Source organism: Ictidomys tridecemlineatus, chromosome 6, assembly GCF_052094955.1.
Source record: "Ictidomys tridecemlineatus isolate mIctTri1 chromosome 6, mIctTri1.hap1, whole genome shotgun sequence".
In the NCBI taxonomy this organism is placed as follows: domain Eukaryota; kingdom Metazoa; phylum Chordata; class Mammalia; order Rodentia; family Sciuridae; genus Ictidomys; species Ictidomys tridecemlineatus.
This window is the reverse complement of record NC_135482.1, coordinates 194,955,926-194,964,357: the sequence shown is the minus strand read 5'-3', so window position 1 is coordinate 194,964,357 and position 8,432 is coordinate 194,955,926.

Genomic DNA, 8,432 nt, shown 5'->3' with positions numbered 1-8,432 from the left:
ATCCTGATATTTTGCAGCCAGGTTGATGCCTCTGCTCTTCAGGAAAAAGCATCCTCTAAAGATGAATGCCCCTGACAGACAGCCTGCACTACCCAGAGAGGGAAAACTGCCTTCCCAATCGCCCAGCACAAATGGCCCCAACTGTGACTTCTAACAAGCATGCATGAAAGACCTAAGGCTAACAGGAAAACAGCATCATGCAGCACAGCACCCCAGGAGGAGGATCTCTCAGATCCAGGGTCCCAGCTTGACTTAGCACCCTTGTCCAGCTCTTCCTGTCCAAGGTGCCCACAGGCAGAATTTAAGTCTATCTCCATCCATGGGCCTCCTGTTAACTCCAAATATTTGAATCCAGACTTCGTTTCTTCCCAGCTCCTGAGAGGTCCTGTCTCGGTCCTAGGCTCACCTCAGTGAGAGGAGCCACAGCTATTTCCTCCAGGGTGTATCCTTTTCCCCACCCTTGAGGGTCTAACTCAAAAGGCCTGCACCAAACAATGACAATAATTCCCAGAGCAATACCCAAGTCTGACTTGCTCAGTTTTAAATAACACCATGTGTGGGAATCCACTAGCCCAACTCCAGCAGCTCTGTGTGGAGCTGGTTTCATTGTCTTCTCTCCCATACAAGGAAAGAAAGCATCAGGCCTGCTGGCGCCCCACACTGAGGTCCAAGTTCAAGTTTACCATCCAAAGGCTTGGACAGAGTGTGTCTGCCTTTCTCTCTCCCTCTCCCTCCCTCCCTCCCTCCCTTCCTTCTCTCTCTCTCTCTCTCTCTCTCTCTCACACACACACACACACACACACACACACACACAAACACACACACACACACACACACGAACACTCAAGAATATGCAATAATTTTCAGGCATAGAGCACTTCAAATCATAACTGAAGAGGGAAAATCATTGTATATGATTCTGCAAGAACAAAATCCTGGTGAAGCCGATAATTTATACCACTCCACGGGACGCTGATCAGCGCGGCATGAAGCATCTGCTCTTGTAAGCCTTGAGATTCCCAGGCTCCTCCACGGTGCCTGGTAGGTCCCTTCCACATCCCTCCCCTCCGCCTTCACCTTGCTTTCTGCTGAGCAAAGCGGACCTGGTTGGATAACAAAGGCTCCTTGGCCCTCTGAATGCCAGCTGTTTGGCCAGAGCAGAGCCCTGATGGAGCCTCGCAGGAGAGTTGGGAATCTGTGGTCCCCGGCTCTCTCCCTACAGGACCACCTGCAGTTGAGTGTGGGCTTCCACCTGGAGGTTGCTAAGAAACCTTGTAGGAAAGTGGCCTTCTCTAGAAGATTCCTCTGGCTCAGGAACCACCTCATTATCTGACCCCTCTGGGTCTAGGGGTGCTGATGGCCCTCATTTATTAACGCTGGGTTCTCGCCCTATTCCTTGAAAACGCCCACCCACCCACTCACCACCTGCTCACACCTCTGTAAATAGTCCCTTTACCAACCTGATAGGAGATGCCAGCTCTTTCCACCTGTGACACTGATTGACACAGGGGCCTTCCAAAACTAGAGCACATGACTGGAAAAGCAGGGCAACTCGGGTCCGTAATGAAGCAAAGAATCTCTCGGCAGCTTCCTGAGATGACTGACCGTCCTATGGGATGGTGTCCACATCCAGTCCTTTCCTCTTCTGTCCCCCAGCACCCTCTTCCTCACGCTGTAGCTGCACTTTAAATAACACAATAAAGAAAAGTATCTGAAAAGGAACAAAACAAGTCCTAGCACCTATAGGCAAAATAGATTATTATCCTTGTTTTCATCTATGACCAGGAAAAACACCACATGATGAGAAGAGGAATCTTATTACCAGCTGCGCAGCCTTCCCTGCATTCCTAGCCTACTGTTTAGAGCTTATTGCTGGAGAAGTGTTTTTATATGGAACGTTGGCCACAGGCACACTTCTTCCTTGACGGTTGCTTGCCTCCTGTATATTATTAAGCGTTTACCCATAGGCTGAGATTCTGTTGAATTTTTAAGTTTTAATGTTTTTCAAATGATTCGAAAATCCCCATTTTAGAGCCATGTTCAGAGACTCCACAGATATTGTGATTATCATAGTCTTAACCGGTAGAGGGCAATTCTGTTATGAACTGGCCGCGTGGGACTGGGGAGCGGGGCACTAACTTGTGGAAATAGCAGGAGAATTGGATGTAACCGGGAGATCCACACAAGGCAGGAGCTGGGGGCAGTGTGGGGAGGGCCCCTCAGCTGCCTGTGTGTGTGGCCTTCTGAGACATAGTCTGTGGTCTCTCTTTTAAGATGCGCTTTCCCATTTCTCAACACACTGGCCATTGACAGTGGGCACGGCAGAGAGGAGAACACTGTCAGAAGATTCCTCCGAGGCCGTGTTCAAGGTTCCCAGAGTCTCCTCCTCCTGGACACCATTTTTCCTATTTTTCCTGTGGGTTGAGTTGAGTTTGCCTGGGAATTGCCTCCTAAGTGCCAGGGGCAGCTGACTCTGTCCCACAGCTCGACCTGCCATGGGAGGGCCAGATCTCACTTCACTCTGGGTGTGTCTGTGAGCATGTTTCCCATGAGCCTGGACATGAACCTGGGGACTCAGCGGTGGGTGGCCTTCTCACCGTGGGTGGTATCCTCTGACCCACAGAGAGTATGAATAGGACAAAGGGGAGAGGAAGGAGGGATTCACCCTCTTTGCTTCCTGCCCTGCCCTTGGAGTGAAGTTCACAGCCCAAAGTTTCCCTGCATTTTCAAGCCTCCAGACTGGGACTGAACCACTGGGCCCTCTTCCCTGGCTCTTCAGCTTGCAAACAGCAGATGGTGGGACTTCCCAGGCTCCATAATCACGTGAGCCAATTCCTCCCGTGACCCTTCCTTTACATATGAAATCATCTGTAAGTACCGCAGCCACTGGTTCTGTTTCCCTGGAGACCTCTGACTAGCCCAGGACCAACAGGACAATTTCCTCAATTGGTTCCAAGAGATTGAGACCACCCCTTGCCCCCAGTGGCTGACAGGGCTACCTCAATCATGCAGCTGAGGACCCAACAAAGCCTTCCTCCTCATCACTGCCACTTTCTGTTCCTGCCACATCAAAGATGGGGGGTGGGGTGGGAGGGGGTTGGCATATAGGATCCAGAACACTCATCTGGCCAGGTAAAATGTGACTCTCTAGCTGACAAGGAGAAAGGGCCTCATTAGAACCAAGGGGACCCACATTCGAAGCTACAGTACTGCCCTCCCTTAAACAGGTTGCTTAAATTCCCTGAACTTCTGTTCCCTCTGTGGGGAAATTGGGATAATGTCATTGACTTGATGTTAAGAATGGGCAAGAGAGCCAGGTACAGTGGCGCACAACTATAATCCCAGAGGCTTGTGGTGATGAGGCAGGAGGATCACATGTTCAAAGCCAGCCTCAGTAACTAAGCAAGGTCCTAAGCAACTCACCAAGACCCTGTCTCAAAATAAAATATAAAAAAGGTCTGCAGAGAATTAGGTGGCTCAGTAGTAGAGCACTCACCTAGCACATGAGAGGCCCTGAGTTCTATCCTCAGCACCACATAAAAATACATAAATAAAATAAAGGTATTATGTCCAACTACAGCTAAAAAATAAATTAAAAAAAAAAACACAAAGGTCTGCAGATGTGACTCAGTGGTTAAGCACCCCTGGGTTCAATCCCAAGTACCCAAAGAAAAAAATAGGCAAGAGAATAAAAATGCAGTTGTCTGACACAGAGACTGGCAAAGGAGCATGCTATAATTTAACAGTATGATATTACAGAGTGTGAATTTTAACTTCAAAACTCCTTATTCTTTTCATTCCCTGAGACGCCTACCATTCATACTACAGGCATTTGCTGAGCATTTAGTCTTCCAGTGAGGCATCCTCTGAGGATACCACTTCTGTCCCAGTGACCAGCTCCAGGGAAGGGTGTCCACTCTCCCCAGAAGACAACACATCAAAAAAGGATGCCAAGACTAAACTGAAGAACCAGAACCCCAAACTAGACAGTACTTAAACAGATGACTAAAGAGAAGCTAATTTACTGGAAGGAAAGAAAACTTTAAGGAAATTTACAAGGCACCTCAACAGGAATAGTAACGATTATATGTTGCTAAGACACCTCTCTACCCAGCAACTGTACGGGGGCCTTGCACACACTCTCCGTGTCTCCATGGTAACCCTGTGCATCAGGTCTCATAAGCCCCATTTGACAGGAGAGGAGACCAAGGACCAGAGAGAGCAGGAGCCGTCTGCCTACAAAGCCTCCTGCCCTCGGCTCTGCCCACTGCCCTCCTTCTCAGAGCTGAACTTTCTGGATCCAAGACATACAGCTGCGAACAATGGGTGGAAATTACAGGAAGACAGATTTCAGTTCGATACCAGGAAGGACTCAGGACATGGCAGGCTGTTCACAGACAGAAAGCACTGCCTGTGGGGACTGTCTCCCAGCACTGAAGAGACTTCAGCATTGTTGGAAAGGGAGGGTTTTAGAGGGGAGAATAGACCGGCAAAAGGACTCCTCCATTAGATGCCTTTTGAGGTTCCTTCCTAACCCCTCAAATGCATTACCTACGAAGCAGTCATTTTCCAGCTTGGTGCAGAGAGGGTCACCTTTCCTTCCCCTCATGTTCCTCTGTGGTGACTGTAGGGAAAGCTCTAGAGAAGATCTTTCCCCAAGTCTACCTCTAGTCCACCCAAAAAGCTAAGTGAGTCAGCGCAGGAGATTGCAGTAAGCCCTGGAGCTGATTTCAGCACTTTTGGACAAGTGGGACCTCTTCTTGGAAGTGTCCGGAGCTCTTGTCCTCATGAGCAGTACCACTGGGCAGGCCCGGTCATCCATAAGATCATGCACTTGTGAGTGTCATTCCACCTCTCACAAAAGCTTAGCAGAGTAGAATGGAACATAAACTATGGAAAAAAAAAAAAAAAAACGCCAACTTTCTTGCATACAAAGCTTTAAAAAGAAAACCAGCATAAATGTCTTAAACATCTAACAAGGTTCACATTGTATTGTGGAATTATTTTTAATGAAGCTGTTATTATGCTACAAGAATGCAATAAAACATTTGAAACCTGAAATTTCCTATTTTTATCACCTCCTGTAAAATTTTCAAAAAGGCCAAAATGATTTGTTTCAAAATGTGCACAGGAATAATTGGATAGAGTGTTTTCAGGCCAACTTTCCATTTGGAATGAAATCTAGAGACCGTTACTTCATAAACCACTGAAAATATGAGCACAAAGTGAAAAGGCTAAAATATTGTGGAATATAAGTATAATCAAACATGACAAACCCTGGAAGGAACCACTGATTTACCATCTCCCAGAGTGTGGCTCGGCACAGGGACCTCTTTTATATAAAAATGTTCACAAGTAATTGCTCTTACCTGAATTCCTAATTGCTTCTGGTTAAGAGAAATACTATACACATGAATTTCTGTATATGGACTCATAATGTGAAATGCTGATCCAATATTAGTTAATTTTTAAGCAAAGTATTATTCTGAATTATTCACATTGGTGATACCCTAGTCCCCTGAATTTTCTCATTGCAACACAAATCTTAGCTATTTTTTGTTATAAACTAGCCAAAATCTAATCTTTGGATGTTAAACAAATGCATTTTAACACACATGTTGTATATAAGAAGTTTATTTAAGATGTGATTTGTTATAACAGTCCTGCCAAGTAGCCAGATATTAATAACACTGCCAAGCGTTCAAGGAAAGACTATTTCATGATTTCAGATTTTATTTTCAAGTCATACTCTCCTTGAAGATCGGTCACTTAGGGACCAGACAAGGCTGCCTATATTGCAAATCAAGCTCTGGGTTCCACTGAAGTCCTACCCAGGGCATTTGTCTCTATCAGTAGATCAGTGCACACTCCTTCAGAAATAGCTTCCAGCACTAAGTAGAGTAATTCTGTCTACCATCTGGTTCTGCAAGCAAAAGAATTCTTTTGTATAAAAATGCAGAACAACCTGCCCTATAGTCTAGACTTTGAATCTCTCCAAGGATGTCAACCGTCTGTTCACCCATCCCAGATGGATGACATATTAGACAGACCAGTAACAAGAGGCAAAAGGTTTGAAATCTTACTTAACATGTTTACTTCAATTGTTCTAAGAACACAGGCACTGGAAACACTTTTTTAAGATACCACCGCCCCTGAGAATCAGCCCCACATTTGCTTTTTACTATGTGAAAGTTGAGTACTTTTTCAAAAACACAATAGGAAAGACTGTCTAAGAAGCACTGCAGGATATGCTCAGCTGTTGCAAGCACTGGTGGTTTAAATGACCATACTATTGCTGGTCAATGTGCGGTTAGATCTTCTACCTCTTGGTAACAGCTCCGACCATAGAGGTTTGTGCTAATACAAGATATAATCACAGATGGGAAAATAAGGGCATAAAAAAATCACCATATAAAAAGTGAGTTTGATATCTCTATAATTGTTCTACTCAACTTGTTGTCTGCCTACTAAGTAAGTCTGGGTCCATCCTGGTGCTGTTCCTCCTCACCATCTCTTTTGGCCCCTGCCAAAAGCAATATGCTCTCTAGTGACTGGTACAGCCCAAGCCTCTTAGCCTGAGTACTCCCGACTCTCGTTGCTGGGAAAATTTTATTTTTAAAACACTTTAACCACATAAAAAGAATTTCTTGAAAAAAAAAATCTCCTTGTCTTTGTGTTACTGAAATTAATGAAATGAGCATCCATTAGGGGAGTAAAAATGTTCTAATCTCCAACGCATACACAAATCGAGGCCACCTGGATGCCAACTCACTGGTGCAGAAGTAAGCTTAGAATTCTGAAGGATGAGATGTGATTCTGCAGCTACCTGAAGCTTCAGAATGAGAATGTCCTCTTTCAAACCCAGCTGCACTGATAGCCAACCCGTGTTGCGCACATGGCCATGGCAGATCCAAAGCAGTGCAGCATGCTCAGTTGTAGAGCTCAAGGTCCTACCCCCAGAGGAGAGGATGCTTCTGAACTTCAGCAAACACTCTTCTTTCTGGGAGAGCAACTTGGAGCATGTACAGAGGCATGGCTTACCAGAGCTCATGTTTGCTGGCCCATTTCCAGGGTGGACCTACTTACTGTTGAAGGAGTCTGGGCAAGTTGCTTACCCTGTCTTTGCCTCAGTCTGTCTGTCCAGTGAATATGCTAATACCACTGCCTCCTGATACTTTTGGGAGGTCTTGAGTTAACATTTATTATGTAAAATAAAGAAGAAAAGTCTTTCAGCCCCAGATCTGTTCTACTGCTGTTCTTGCAAAGAAATTTTCCTAAGTTCTCACAAAATAGAAATTTTTAAAACTGTGCCTGAGAACAGCCAGAGCTAATACAGTGCGCTCTGTATTCACACCCTTTCCCTCCTCCTAAGATGTTCCCTCTTCTCTCTGCCCACTTGTTCTTTCACTTGCCACCATCCTGAAAATTGACCCAGCTCTGTGTGGCACTCTTTCCACCCTCTCTTCAAGGGCTGGGAGTTAAGAGGTTTGGTGTGCAAAGGACAAAGAGCTAGTAATTGCCCTAATGGCAACTGCCTCTCAGTGTCAGCGCTGACTGCACCCCAGGCCACGAGACAGGGGAGACAGGGTAGAACCTTCGGCCACTGAAAGGTCTTCCCTCCTGTCTTCATACATAATGGCTGCCTCACCCTTCTTGAGACTATTTCAGTCTCAGAAAAATACAGGCATAATCCTAATACTGCACCTTTTTTTTGGTGAAGCATGTTGATTTCACTCAAAAGGGCAATCAGTGTGGCTGATATCAACCTTAGAGTAGCCACTTCATTGGCGATGCAATTCAGAATCAGCAAGAATCGTTTTCATTTTGCATCTGTTCTATTTCTATGCATGACAAAGGGGAAATAATCTCGAAGGCTCTACTGTACAAGTTATGAAATCCAATTTAGATAGTCGTAATTTTTCCTCTGTATGTTGCAATTGAAAGGACAAAGATCTCACCATTTCTGACTGGGTTGTTGGGGTGAAAACAAACGCTGCGCCTCCTCTGAGTAACACATCTTGGTCTGGTCTTCTGGGTCCAGTTTGGGCCGCAGCTGTTGACACTCAGGCGCCAACGGGTGGTGTGCGGGACCCGCCGCTAGGGGGAGCAGAGGCCATCGTCAGGGGTCCACGCCGCAGGAGCCCGGCCGGACCGCGGGGATGAGCGGCGGGCGCGAGGGCTAGCGGGGGCGAGGAACTGGGAGCGGGAGGAGGAGGACCGTCACGCTGGGCGAGAGGGACATCTCCAGAGTTAGCCGACGGCTTCTTTAGGTTGACGTTTCGGGGGTCTCAGAGCGAGGTGAGAGATGGCAGGAACCTGCCTTTGCAAAACGGCGGGAGTCTCCCTTTCCGACAAGGGACTTTTCTGCTCCCTGTTTTCACTAGTGATGAGTGCATTGGGGTGTCGTCAAGGCCCTGATAAGTTTCTTTTGC